Raw genomic sequence first — 10,302 nt, 5'->3', positions numbered from 1 at the left:
ACTTGGTTTTCATGTTTTTCCTGCATCTCCCTCATTTCTCTTCCCAATTTTTCCTCTATCACCCTTACTTGATTTTCAAAATTTTTCTGAGCTCTGAAATAGCCCAAGATCAATTTCTATATTTCTTGGGGGATTTAGATGTAGAAGCTGGAACTTTTTCATCTTCTGATTGTGTATTTTGGTCTTCTATGGGTCCAAAGTAATAGTCTATGGTTAGGTTCCTTTTTTTTCCTGTTGACTCATTTCCCCAACCTGTGCCTGGTTTTGGGGTGCTTCCTGAACTTTTTTATATTATTGGGACATCCCTGCAAGGACCTTAGTTCCTTCAAGGTCTTATGAGAAGCTCTGACTGTTCTTCTGCCTGTGCTCTGGTCTGTGGATGACCACAAGCTCACTCCTCTGCCCTGGGGCTGTGAAGAGGGTCCCTGCTCTATGGCAATGGGGGGGGGCAGACTGCAACCAAGGTCTGAATATGTACAAAGCACCAGAGTCCTGTCCCAGGGTCAGAGGAGAAAGCTTGACAGTCTCCCCCACCCTCTTACCTTTTGGGGGCTGAGTGCTCTGGAAGTAGCTGCCAACACTGCTGGGGTGGCTCACAGCTGGGCAGCTCTGCAGGCCTCCTTCTGTTTCCTAGGATCTGGGCTGCTGAGGGCTGCATCTATGCTGATGGCTACAGCAGGGCTTATGGCCATGCTGGCTCCCACTCACTTTGGCAGATTTTTCCTCACTGATCTAAGTTATGCTTTGTGTTTCCTGGGTTGGCAGTTCAGGAAACTGCTTCTGCTGCCTGTAACTAGCATTCCCTGGGACAGAGACATCCAGACACCCAGCAGGCTGTTCCTGGAAGACTGGAGCTTCTACACTTCAGCATGATATTCCTGACTGTGCTGTTGCCCCTTCCACCCCCATGGAATAGAGCTTTACCATGATCTTCCAGGTTACCTTGGGCTGGAAAATTGCCTCACTGGATCTTTCTGTGGGTACTGTCTCTTGAAAATTTAGTTATAGCCATAATTTTAAGGTTTTTGGAATATTTTGGAGAGAGCTTCTAGGAAATGCTATTCTCATGCTACCATCTTGGCTGTGCCCTGTTCATTCAGATTCTTTAGGGCTTTAGCTTGGTTTAGTTTGGTTTGGTTTTTCTTCCTCTGAGGATAGCAATATCCATAGCTGGTCTTCTTGAGTTGTCCTAGCTCTGTGAATTGCTGAGGGGAACTGCACCCATCAAGGCTGATCAACTCACAATATTATATTATTGTTAATGTGTACAATGTTCTCTGGGTTCTGCTCCCTTCACTCAGCATCAGTTCCTGTAAGTCATTCCATGTTTCTCTAGAGTCTGACCATTCATGATTTGTTATAGAACAATAGTATTACATAACATTCATATACCATAACTTGTTCAACCATTCCTCAATTAATGGGCAGCCCCTCAATTTCCAGTTCTTTGTCACTACAAAAAAGAACTGCTATGAATATTTTGGAATATGTGGGACTTTCCCATTTTTTATGATTTCATATATATATATATATGTATATATATATATATGTATGTATTATTGGGTCAAAGGGTATTTTTCAGTTTTATTGCTCTTTGGATATAGTTCCATACTGCTCTCCAGAATGGTTGGATCAGTTCACAATTCCACCAACAATGCATTAATGTCCCACTCCTCCCACAACCTCTCCAACATTGTTTTCCTTTTCTGTCATCTTAGCCAATCTGATAGGTGTGAGGTAATACTTCAGAGTTGTTTTAATTTGCAGTTTTCTAATCAATAATGATTTGAAGAATTTTTTCATAAGATTATATATGAATTTAATTTCTTCATTTGAAAACTGTCTATTCATATTCTTTGATCATTTATCAATTTGGAGAATGACTTGTAACCTTATAAATTTGATGCAATTCTATATATTTTAGAAATGAGACTTTTATCAGAACCCCATTGTTTCCCAGTTTTCTGTTTGCCTTCTAATTTTGGCAGCATTGGTTTTATCACCTTTTTAAATTAATATAGTCAAAATCATCCACTTTGCAATTTATAATGTACTCTATTCCTTGCTTAGTCATAAATTTCTCCCATTTTCATAGAACTGACAGAAAACTATTTCTTGGTCTATTAAATGGTCTATGGTGTAGCATTTATGTCTAAATCCTGTACCCATTTTTTTTGGCTTTTGCAAGGCATTGGGATTGAGTGACTTGCCCAAGGTCACATAGCTAGATAATTATTGAGTGTCTGAATAGTCTCCTCACTCCAGGTCCTTTGCTATATGCACCACTACACCACCTAGATGACCTTCCTGTACCATTTTTGAACTTATTTTGGTGTAGGATGTGAGATGTGGATCTATGCCTAGATTTTGCCATACTATTTTCCAGTTTTCACAACAATTTCTGTCAAATTACTATTAGGGCATTTCCTCTGAACTCAGTTTATCAGAAGGAATTCATGAGGATTGTATTTCTGCAGAATGAAAATAACTTTCCTCAATCTGAAAAGGATTTATGAGATCTAAAATGTTTTCTCTTTCCTGGGATGGTATGCCTTTGTGTTGTTAATGGATATCATCACCTAATTGCCTATTAAAAGTAGGGTCTTACTTTAATACTGACCCCTCCCCCCCAAAATCAATTGTCCCAGTTAGGAGATGAAGTACCCCTCCTTATAAATGACTCCCTGCCCTCCCCCAGGCACAAAACAACTCCCTATCAATAAAACAATGGATTCCTGCCTTAGCCTGAAAGGATTACATCTTTAACCTATCTCCTCTCTTCTACAGAACCCTAATTACCTCATCTCTGCTCTCTGAATTAGTGCTCCCATCAACCTATTCCTCATTGCCTCATCTTCTTGCCCTTTAAAAAGTTCATTCACTCCTCTGTTGAGGCAACCTTCTCTGGGGGAGTGTGACCCCCTAAATAAACTTTCCTGCCTCTGTAACCCTTCCTTAACACTTATCACCTGATGACTTGTCCTCCTCTGGGTAGATAGCTGACTCTTGAGATTATACCCTTATGCCCTTCTTTACCTCTTATCCCCTGATTGCCTGTCTTCCTTTGGGAAGGCATCCTATTCTTGGGGAGTATGATTGAGATGGGGGAGAAGGAGTTTTAGTGTTAATATAAAGTGCATGATCAGTGAAGAGGGAACAGATTAATTATAAAACATATTCTTCTGTCTAATATTTACTTCAATACTATTTTTCCTTTTTAGAATCATTTGATTTTAAATGGATTTTTGGAAATGACAATGGAACCAAAAAAGTAATTCTCAGTTGTATAACCATAAGTGGACATAAATTATCCAGAGTTACCACAAGGATTCCAAAAGTAAAAAAAATGTAACAATGAAGACATTGAAGGTTTTTTTTAGTTTGTCACTTAAGAGGCTATCTTATTTTGATTCTATTGAATTCTATTGAAGCTATTGAAAGCCCCTTTGAAAGGATAAAGCTTAATTTTTCCTAGATAAAAATATTAAGGATTAAGGATTTGGGAAAATGTGCTAATTGAATCTCAGTGAATTTACTGAAAGTGGGTTAAAAAATTTACACTTGTAACATATTGAATTGTAAAAATCAATGTACCTCACTGTATGCTGCATAATAAGATTAGACTCATCAATGGATGCAATGAAAATATATTGACTATTCAACTAAATAAACAACAAATTCTCTAGGACAGACCAAGGTGGTGCAGTAGATAGAACACCAATCCTGGGGTCAGGAGGACCTGAGTTCAAAACCTGTGTGACCTTAGGCAAAACACTTAACCTGGATGGCTTGCATCCAGGGCAAACTCCAGTTGTCCTAATTCACATCTGGTCACTGGACCCAGATGACTCTTGAGGAAAAATGAAGTTGGTGACTTAGCATGGTCCCCCCTCACTCAAATCCATTTCACATGCTTGTCATGGCATCACCTCCCTGATTTCATGACCTTCTTTGAGAATAATGGTCAAACATCAATATCAACATCATCAAAGGTCTGGGAAAGTATGTCTTGTACTCATGAGGGGAAGAGAGGTAGTTAAAGAAGCATTTATACTCTATGTCAGGCACTGTGCTTAGCACTCCTCCCCCTCCCACACAACAATCCTGGCAGGTCAGTACTATCCTTATCTTCATTTTACAGCTGAGGAAACTAAGAATGATAAAGTTAAATGACCCATAGTCACTCAGAGTAAATGTCTGAGGTTGGATTTGAACTCAGGTTTTCCTGACTCTAGGCCCAAGGGCTCTAGCTACTATGCCAACTAATAATTTGCTCAAAATCATGGAATAAGGCAGGGAATTAACTGGTTTTTCCTAAATTCCTCCACAGCTAATTTAAAATAATGCTTCAAAATGATCTTTTAGAGCAGCAAAAGTAATTAAAAATTAGTTTAAAGTAGTTGTCCAATCTAAGCAACTTGGGAGGATGATAGGAATGACCTAACCTCCTGGGTGTTGGTCCTCTGGTCTTACTGAAGTGTAGAGCCTTTGGAAGCAGATGCTGAGTCTACAAAAACAACCCCTGAGGCAGCTATTTAGGAGGCAGCCTCAGGTGCAGAAATTTTTGCCCCAGGGACAATGGTGGGTGGGATGTCAGATGGGATTCAAACAGAAGATCATGACTGGCTGGCACTGAATGGGGGCTCAGGTATGCTGATCAGACATGGTCTCAGACTGTGGGTAAGGAGGAATGAGTGAATGGTATGTGTGGTCGCAAAGAGGCAGGGCTCTGCTGACTCTGGGCACTCATAGGAGAGCAGAGTCCCTGGTTTGGTTCAAGGGCAGAGGGGTGAACTGAAGTTTATAGCTGCAGAAGTGCAAGGAGTAATAGTTTTTGAAGTGACAGCATTGCTGAGGGTCCTAGCTACAGCTCAGGGGCAGAGAGGATTACCTGAGGTCAGGTCCCCCCAGATGGAACTCTAAGAATTACACTACAAAAAAAGCTTATCTCTAACATAAAATTAAGAAGTAAGGAATAAGCCTCTCAAAAATGAGTAAGGAAAAGAAAAAAACACCATTTATACATAGTTATTATGATGATAGAGAAGATTCAAATTTAGAATATAATGAAGTCAAAACAGCTATTTCTTCTTCAAAGAAAAATGGTTACAAATTAAATGAGGACAAATTACAGAAAAAATAAGAGTTATGAAAGAAAATCAAGAAAATAGGGGCGGCTAGGTGGTGTGTGGCCTTGGGCAAACCACTTAACTCCATTTGCCTTGCAAAAAACTAAAAAAAAAATCAAGAAAATTACAAAAAGAAAGTCAACCAATTGGAAAAAGAGAACCAAATATTTAGAGAAGAAAATAACTCCTTAAAAATTAGAATCAGGCAAGGAGAAGCTAATAACTTCAGAAGATTCAAAAGAATCAAATAACACAAAAGAAACTAACCTGAAAAACAGATTAAAGAGAGACAATATAAGAATTGTTGGACTATATGAAAGTTATGATCAAGAAAAGAATGTAGACATGATACTTCAAGAAATTATTAAAGAAAAGTGTCCTAAAGTTTTAGAACTATAAGTAAATTGAAATTTTAAAAATCCACTGATCATCACTTGAAAGGGATATCAAGATGAAAACTCACAGAAACATCATAGTTAAGTCTTGAAGATCCCAGGCCAAGCAACTGAAATACTGTGGGACCACAGAAAAGATAACACAAAATATTGCAGCTTCTACATTAAAAGACCAAAATGTAATGGAACAAGATATTCCAAAGAGCAAAGGAGCTGGCTTTGTAACTAAGAATAAATTAACAAAGCTGAGTATAATCCTGAATAGAAAAAATGATTATTCAGTTAACAAAATACTCTCACATATTTAAAAGCAAAAGACCAGAACTAAACAGAAAATTTGACCTACAATAATCAGGAGGAACAAAATGTAAGAAGGTAAACATAAAACACAATTTATAAGGAATATAAACTGAATTTAGTCAAGTTGTTTACTTCTTATAGGAACATTATCTGTAACTCCTGAGAATCAACACTATTATCATTACATAATTATCATTGCTAGGGTAGTTTGAAAGAACATAAATAGAGGGAAGGCTTGGGGTTGAGTACAATGGGATGATCCTAAAAATAAAATTTGGGTAGGGAGAGGTAAAATTATTTTTTATATGAATTATTTCATATGAATTGAGGCATGAATGGAAGAACTGTAACAGTGGAAGACAGGAGAGGGCTAGCAGTGCTAGAATCTTATTCTTATCAGAACTAAAGAGAGAATAACATATACACCTAGAAGGGAATAAAAGTCTTCTTAACTTACAGAGAAATAGGAGGGCAAAGGTATTGTATAAATAGAAGGGCATGTAAATTTAAAAATAGAAGGTAAGGGTAGAATATAAGAAAGAAATTCTTAGAAGATACATATATATATATATATTAGGAAGGTAGTAGTCAGAAATAAATTAGATGTCTGAAAAGGGATAGGGTAAAAAGAGAAGCTAAGAAGGACAATAGTAAGGAAAAATAGGATGGAGGGAAATACACAAATAGTAATTATAACTTTGAGTGTGAATGGGATGTACTCACCCATCAAATGAAAATGAATAGAAGATTGGACTAAAGATCCAAAAACACATTTACAAATGAGTAATACACTAGAATTTACTAGGCTTTAGCTGATGCAAAACAAACAAAAAATCAGGATAGCCATCTTTGTCTTAGATGAACTTCAAACTAAAATAATTTTTGAAAGGCTAAAAAAGGAAACTACATTATGATCAAAAGTATCATAGATAACAAAGTAATTGTTTTAAAGGAATAGCTATAATGAATTATAGGTAGAAATAGATAGCAAACTATAATAGTGGTGGACTTCAGCTTTCCCCTCTCAGAACTTGATAAATCTTAATGAAATTTATTTTATTTTTCCAATTACATGCAATGATAGTTTTTCAGCATTCATCTATTTGCAAATTTATGAATTCCACATTTTTTCTCCCTCTCTTCTTCCCCCCTCCCCATGGTGCTAAATCTTATAAAAGTTGTGTATGTACAGAACTTTATATAGCTAACCAAAAAATGAACAAGAAAAAAATCAAGGTGATGAATAGAATATTAGATAAGTTAGATATGATAGATATCTGGAAATAATTGAATGAAAATAAAATAATATACCTTTTTCTCCGTGGTACATGGTACCTTAACAAAATGTGACCCTACAAGATGACAGAGAAAAGGTGGGGACTGGTCTGAGTTCTCCCAAATTCCCCTCCAAACAACTTTTAATAACACCCAAAACAAATCCTGGCCTGAGTTCTCCCAAATTCCCCTCCAAACAACTTTTAATAACACTCAAAACAAATCCTGGAGTGGCAGAACTTACAAAAGAATGAGGTAAGGTCTATCAAACTGGGTAAGAGTGGAACACAGTCTGTGTACATGCAGTTGGTGTTCCCCCAAAATTAGGAGCAAACAGGTTCTGGAAATGATTAAGTCAGTAATGGCTACTTTCAACCCACAGATGGTAAGCAAATCAGGCAACTGGTCAGAAGTTATAGGGTTTCTTCACTGGCACTGGGTGCAGGACTGTTGTATTGTCTATATTCAAATCCAGTTCACAGTCCCAGGATGAGGAGGAGCACCAGCACATTAGAGCTTATATCCACAGGGGTGTAGGGACACTGTTCACAGTTCTAGGGTAGGAAAAAGTACCTGAATTACTCACAAAACAAGGCACAGGCCAGGAGAATAGTAATCACACCTTTCCTTATATCTTCTCTCCTTAGAATAGCTGAAAGCTTACATACTCACCAAATTACCTCTGAAAAAAGCAGCAAGGAAAAAAAAACCTTGAACCCAGCAAGGAAAAATCTCCCCTCCATCGCAAGAACAGAGCTCAACTTTAATGTACAGTTAAAATTCAATAAATAGCTTGGGAAAATGAGCAAACAATGACAGCAAAAGGTCCTGATCATAGAAAATTACCATGATAACTGGAAGATCAAAATCCAAATTCAGAAGACAACAAACCTCATAGAAAAATGTGAGTTGGTCTCAAGTCATTGAAGAGCTCGAAAATGATTTTAAAAGTCAAATAAGAGGTAGAGGAAAAATTGAGAAAAGAAATGAGAGTGATTCAAGAAAGTCATGAAAAGAGAATCAACAGATTGGTGAAGGAGGCACCAAAAAATGCAGAAGAAAATAACACCTTAAGGGGCGGCTAGGTGGCGTAGTAGATAAAGCACCTGCCTTGGAGTCAGGAGTACCTGGGTTCAAATCTGCTCTCAGACACTTAATAATTACCTAGCTGTGTGGCCTTGGGCAAGCCACTTAACCCCATTTGCCTTGCAAAAACCTTAAAAAAAAAAAGAAAGAAAATAACACCTTAAAAAATAGAATAGGTCAAATAGCAAAAGAGAAACAAAAATCTAATATAGAGAAGAATTTCTTAAAAAGCAGAAACAGGGGCAGCTAGATAGTGCAGTGGATAGAGCACCGGCCCTGGAGTCAGGAGGACCTGAGTTCAAATTCGACCCCAGACATTAAATAATTACCTAGCTGTGTAACCTTGGGCAAGTCACTTAACCATATTGTCTTATAAAAACAAAAACAAAAAAAACAGAACTAGCTAATTAGAAAAAAAGATACAAAAATTCACTGAAGAAAAGAACTCTTTGAAAAATAGAATAGTCAAATAAAAAAAAGGTACAAAAGTTTAATGAAATTAGAATTAGACAAGTAGTAACTGACTCCATGAGATATTAAGAAACAATAAAACAAAATCAAAAGACTGAAAAAAATAGAAGAAATGTGAAATATCTCATGAGAAAAACAACTGATCTGGAAAATAGGGTAATTTAAGAATTATTAGAATAACAGATCCATAATCATAAAGTCTAGACATCATATTTCAAGGAGTTATCAAGGGAAAACTACTCTAGATATTCTAGAATCAGAGGGTAAAATAGAATTGAAAGAATCCACTGATCACCTCCAAAAGATCCTAAAATGAAAACTGTGAGGAACATTATACCCAAATTCTGAAGCTTCCCAGTCAAGGAGAAAATATAACAAACAGACAGAAAGAAAATTTCAAATATCATGAAATTAAAGTCAGAATAATGCAAGGTTTAGCAGCTTCTATGTTAAAGATTTGGAGGTCTTATAATATGATATTTTGAAGGTCAAAAGACCAAGGATTACAAGCAAGAGTCACCTTCCCAGCAAGACTAAATAAAATCCTTCAGGGAGAAAAATGGATATTCAAGGAAACAGAAGACTTTTTTAAAAAGAATTTTTAAAAAAATCTATTTAAGACAATGGGGTTTTAAAGTGACTTGCTCACGGTCACACAGCTAGGACAATTATTAAGTGTCTGAGGCCAGGTTTGAACACAAGTCCCTCTGACTCCAGGGCCGGTACTCTATCCACTGCACCACCTGCCTGCCCCCAGATAGAGAACTTTTAAGTAATTCTGATGGAAAGCTCAGAGGTGAATAGAAAATTTGATTTTCAAATGCAGGATTCAAGAGTATCATAAGAAGGTAAACAAGAAAGAGAAATCAAAAGGGACTCAATAATGTGAAACTGTTTTCACATTCCTACATGGGAAGATGAAACAAGTATCTTACAGAGATATAGAGGCAGCTCCAACTGCCTTCCCTTCTCCTTGAGTGTGAAGGTCTCAGACATAAAGCCCAGTTGAGTCTTTCCTTGTTGTGGTCCAGGGCTGGGCTCATAGTGCCCACACCTCTTAAGACTGAAGCAGAGGTGCTTCCTTCAGCAGCACATATACTAAAATTGGAATAATACAGAAAAGATTAGCATGGCCCCTGCACAAGGATGAAATGCAGATTCGTGAAAACTGAAGCAGAGGTGGAAGTTGGGAGCCTTGGGAAGGTAGAAGAGGGTTAAGGACAATAGTAAGGAATGTATGTAATATGTATGTATGTATGTATGTATGTGTGTACATTCTTACGTATAGGTTTTGGATTTGAAGTTCTAGACCTGGCCCCAGGGCCAACTTGTGCAGGGACCAGGAGAGGGACAACTTTCCCACTAGACACATTCTCCTCTGATTAGACCCAGAGATGCCATTCTGGACCTGAAGGGCTTTCTACAGGGACTGGATCAGTAGCTCCAGGACATTGTGAGTTTGTTCATGCAGGTTTGGGTTCTATTCTTTGAACTGGGTCAGGGTTTGGGAGAGAGGGCACTTCCCAGAGTTGAAGCAATATCAACAGTGGGCAAGGAACTGTTCCAATTCCTTCTCCTGCTTCTGACAGGCTGCTAGGGCTCCTAGGAGCTCAATGACCACCCTGTGGGAGCAGGTGGCAAGAAGC

At 37.7% G+C, this 10,302-nt stretch overlaps 1 non-coding gene across 1 annotated transcript; it reads left to right on the top strand.

Moving 5' to 3' along the window:
- Positions 1 to 9,730: 9,730 nt before the first annotated feature.
- On the top strand, positions 9,731 to 9,837 carry LOC141519835 (U6 spliceosomal RNA). Its single transcript, XR_012477465.1, has one exon. It is a non-coding gene; the product is annotated as a U6 spliceosomal RNA (small nuclear RNA).
- Positions 9,838 to 10,302: the final 465 nt, after the last annotated feature.

The sequence above is a fragment of the Macrotis lagotis genome, chromosome 3, assembly GCF_037893015.1.
Source record: "Macrotis lagotis isolate mMagLag1 chromosome 3, bilby.v1.9.chrom.fasta, whole genome shotgun sequence".
NCBI classification, from domain to species: Eukaryota; Metazoa; Chordata; class Mammalia; order Peramelemorphia; family Peramelidae; genus Macrotis; species Macrotis lagotis.
The sequence above is the reverse complement of the archived record's forward strand: the minus strand, read 5'-3'. Positions and strand labels throughout refer to the sequence as shown.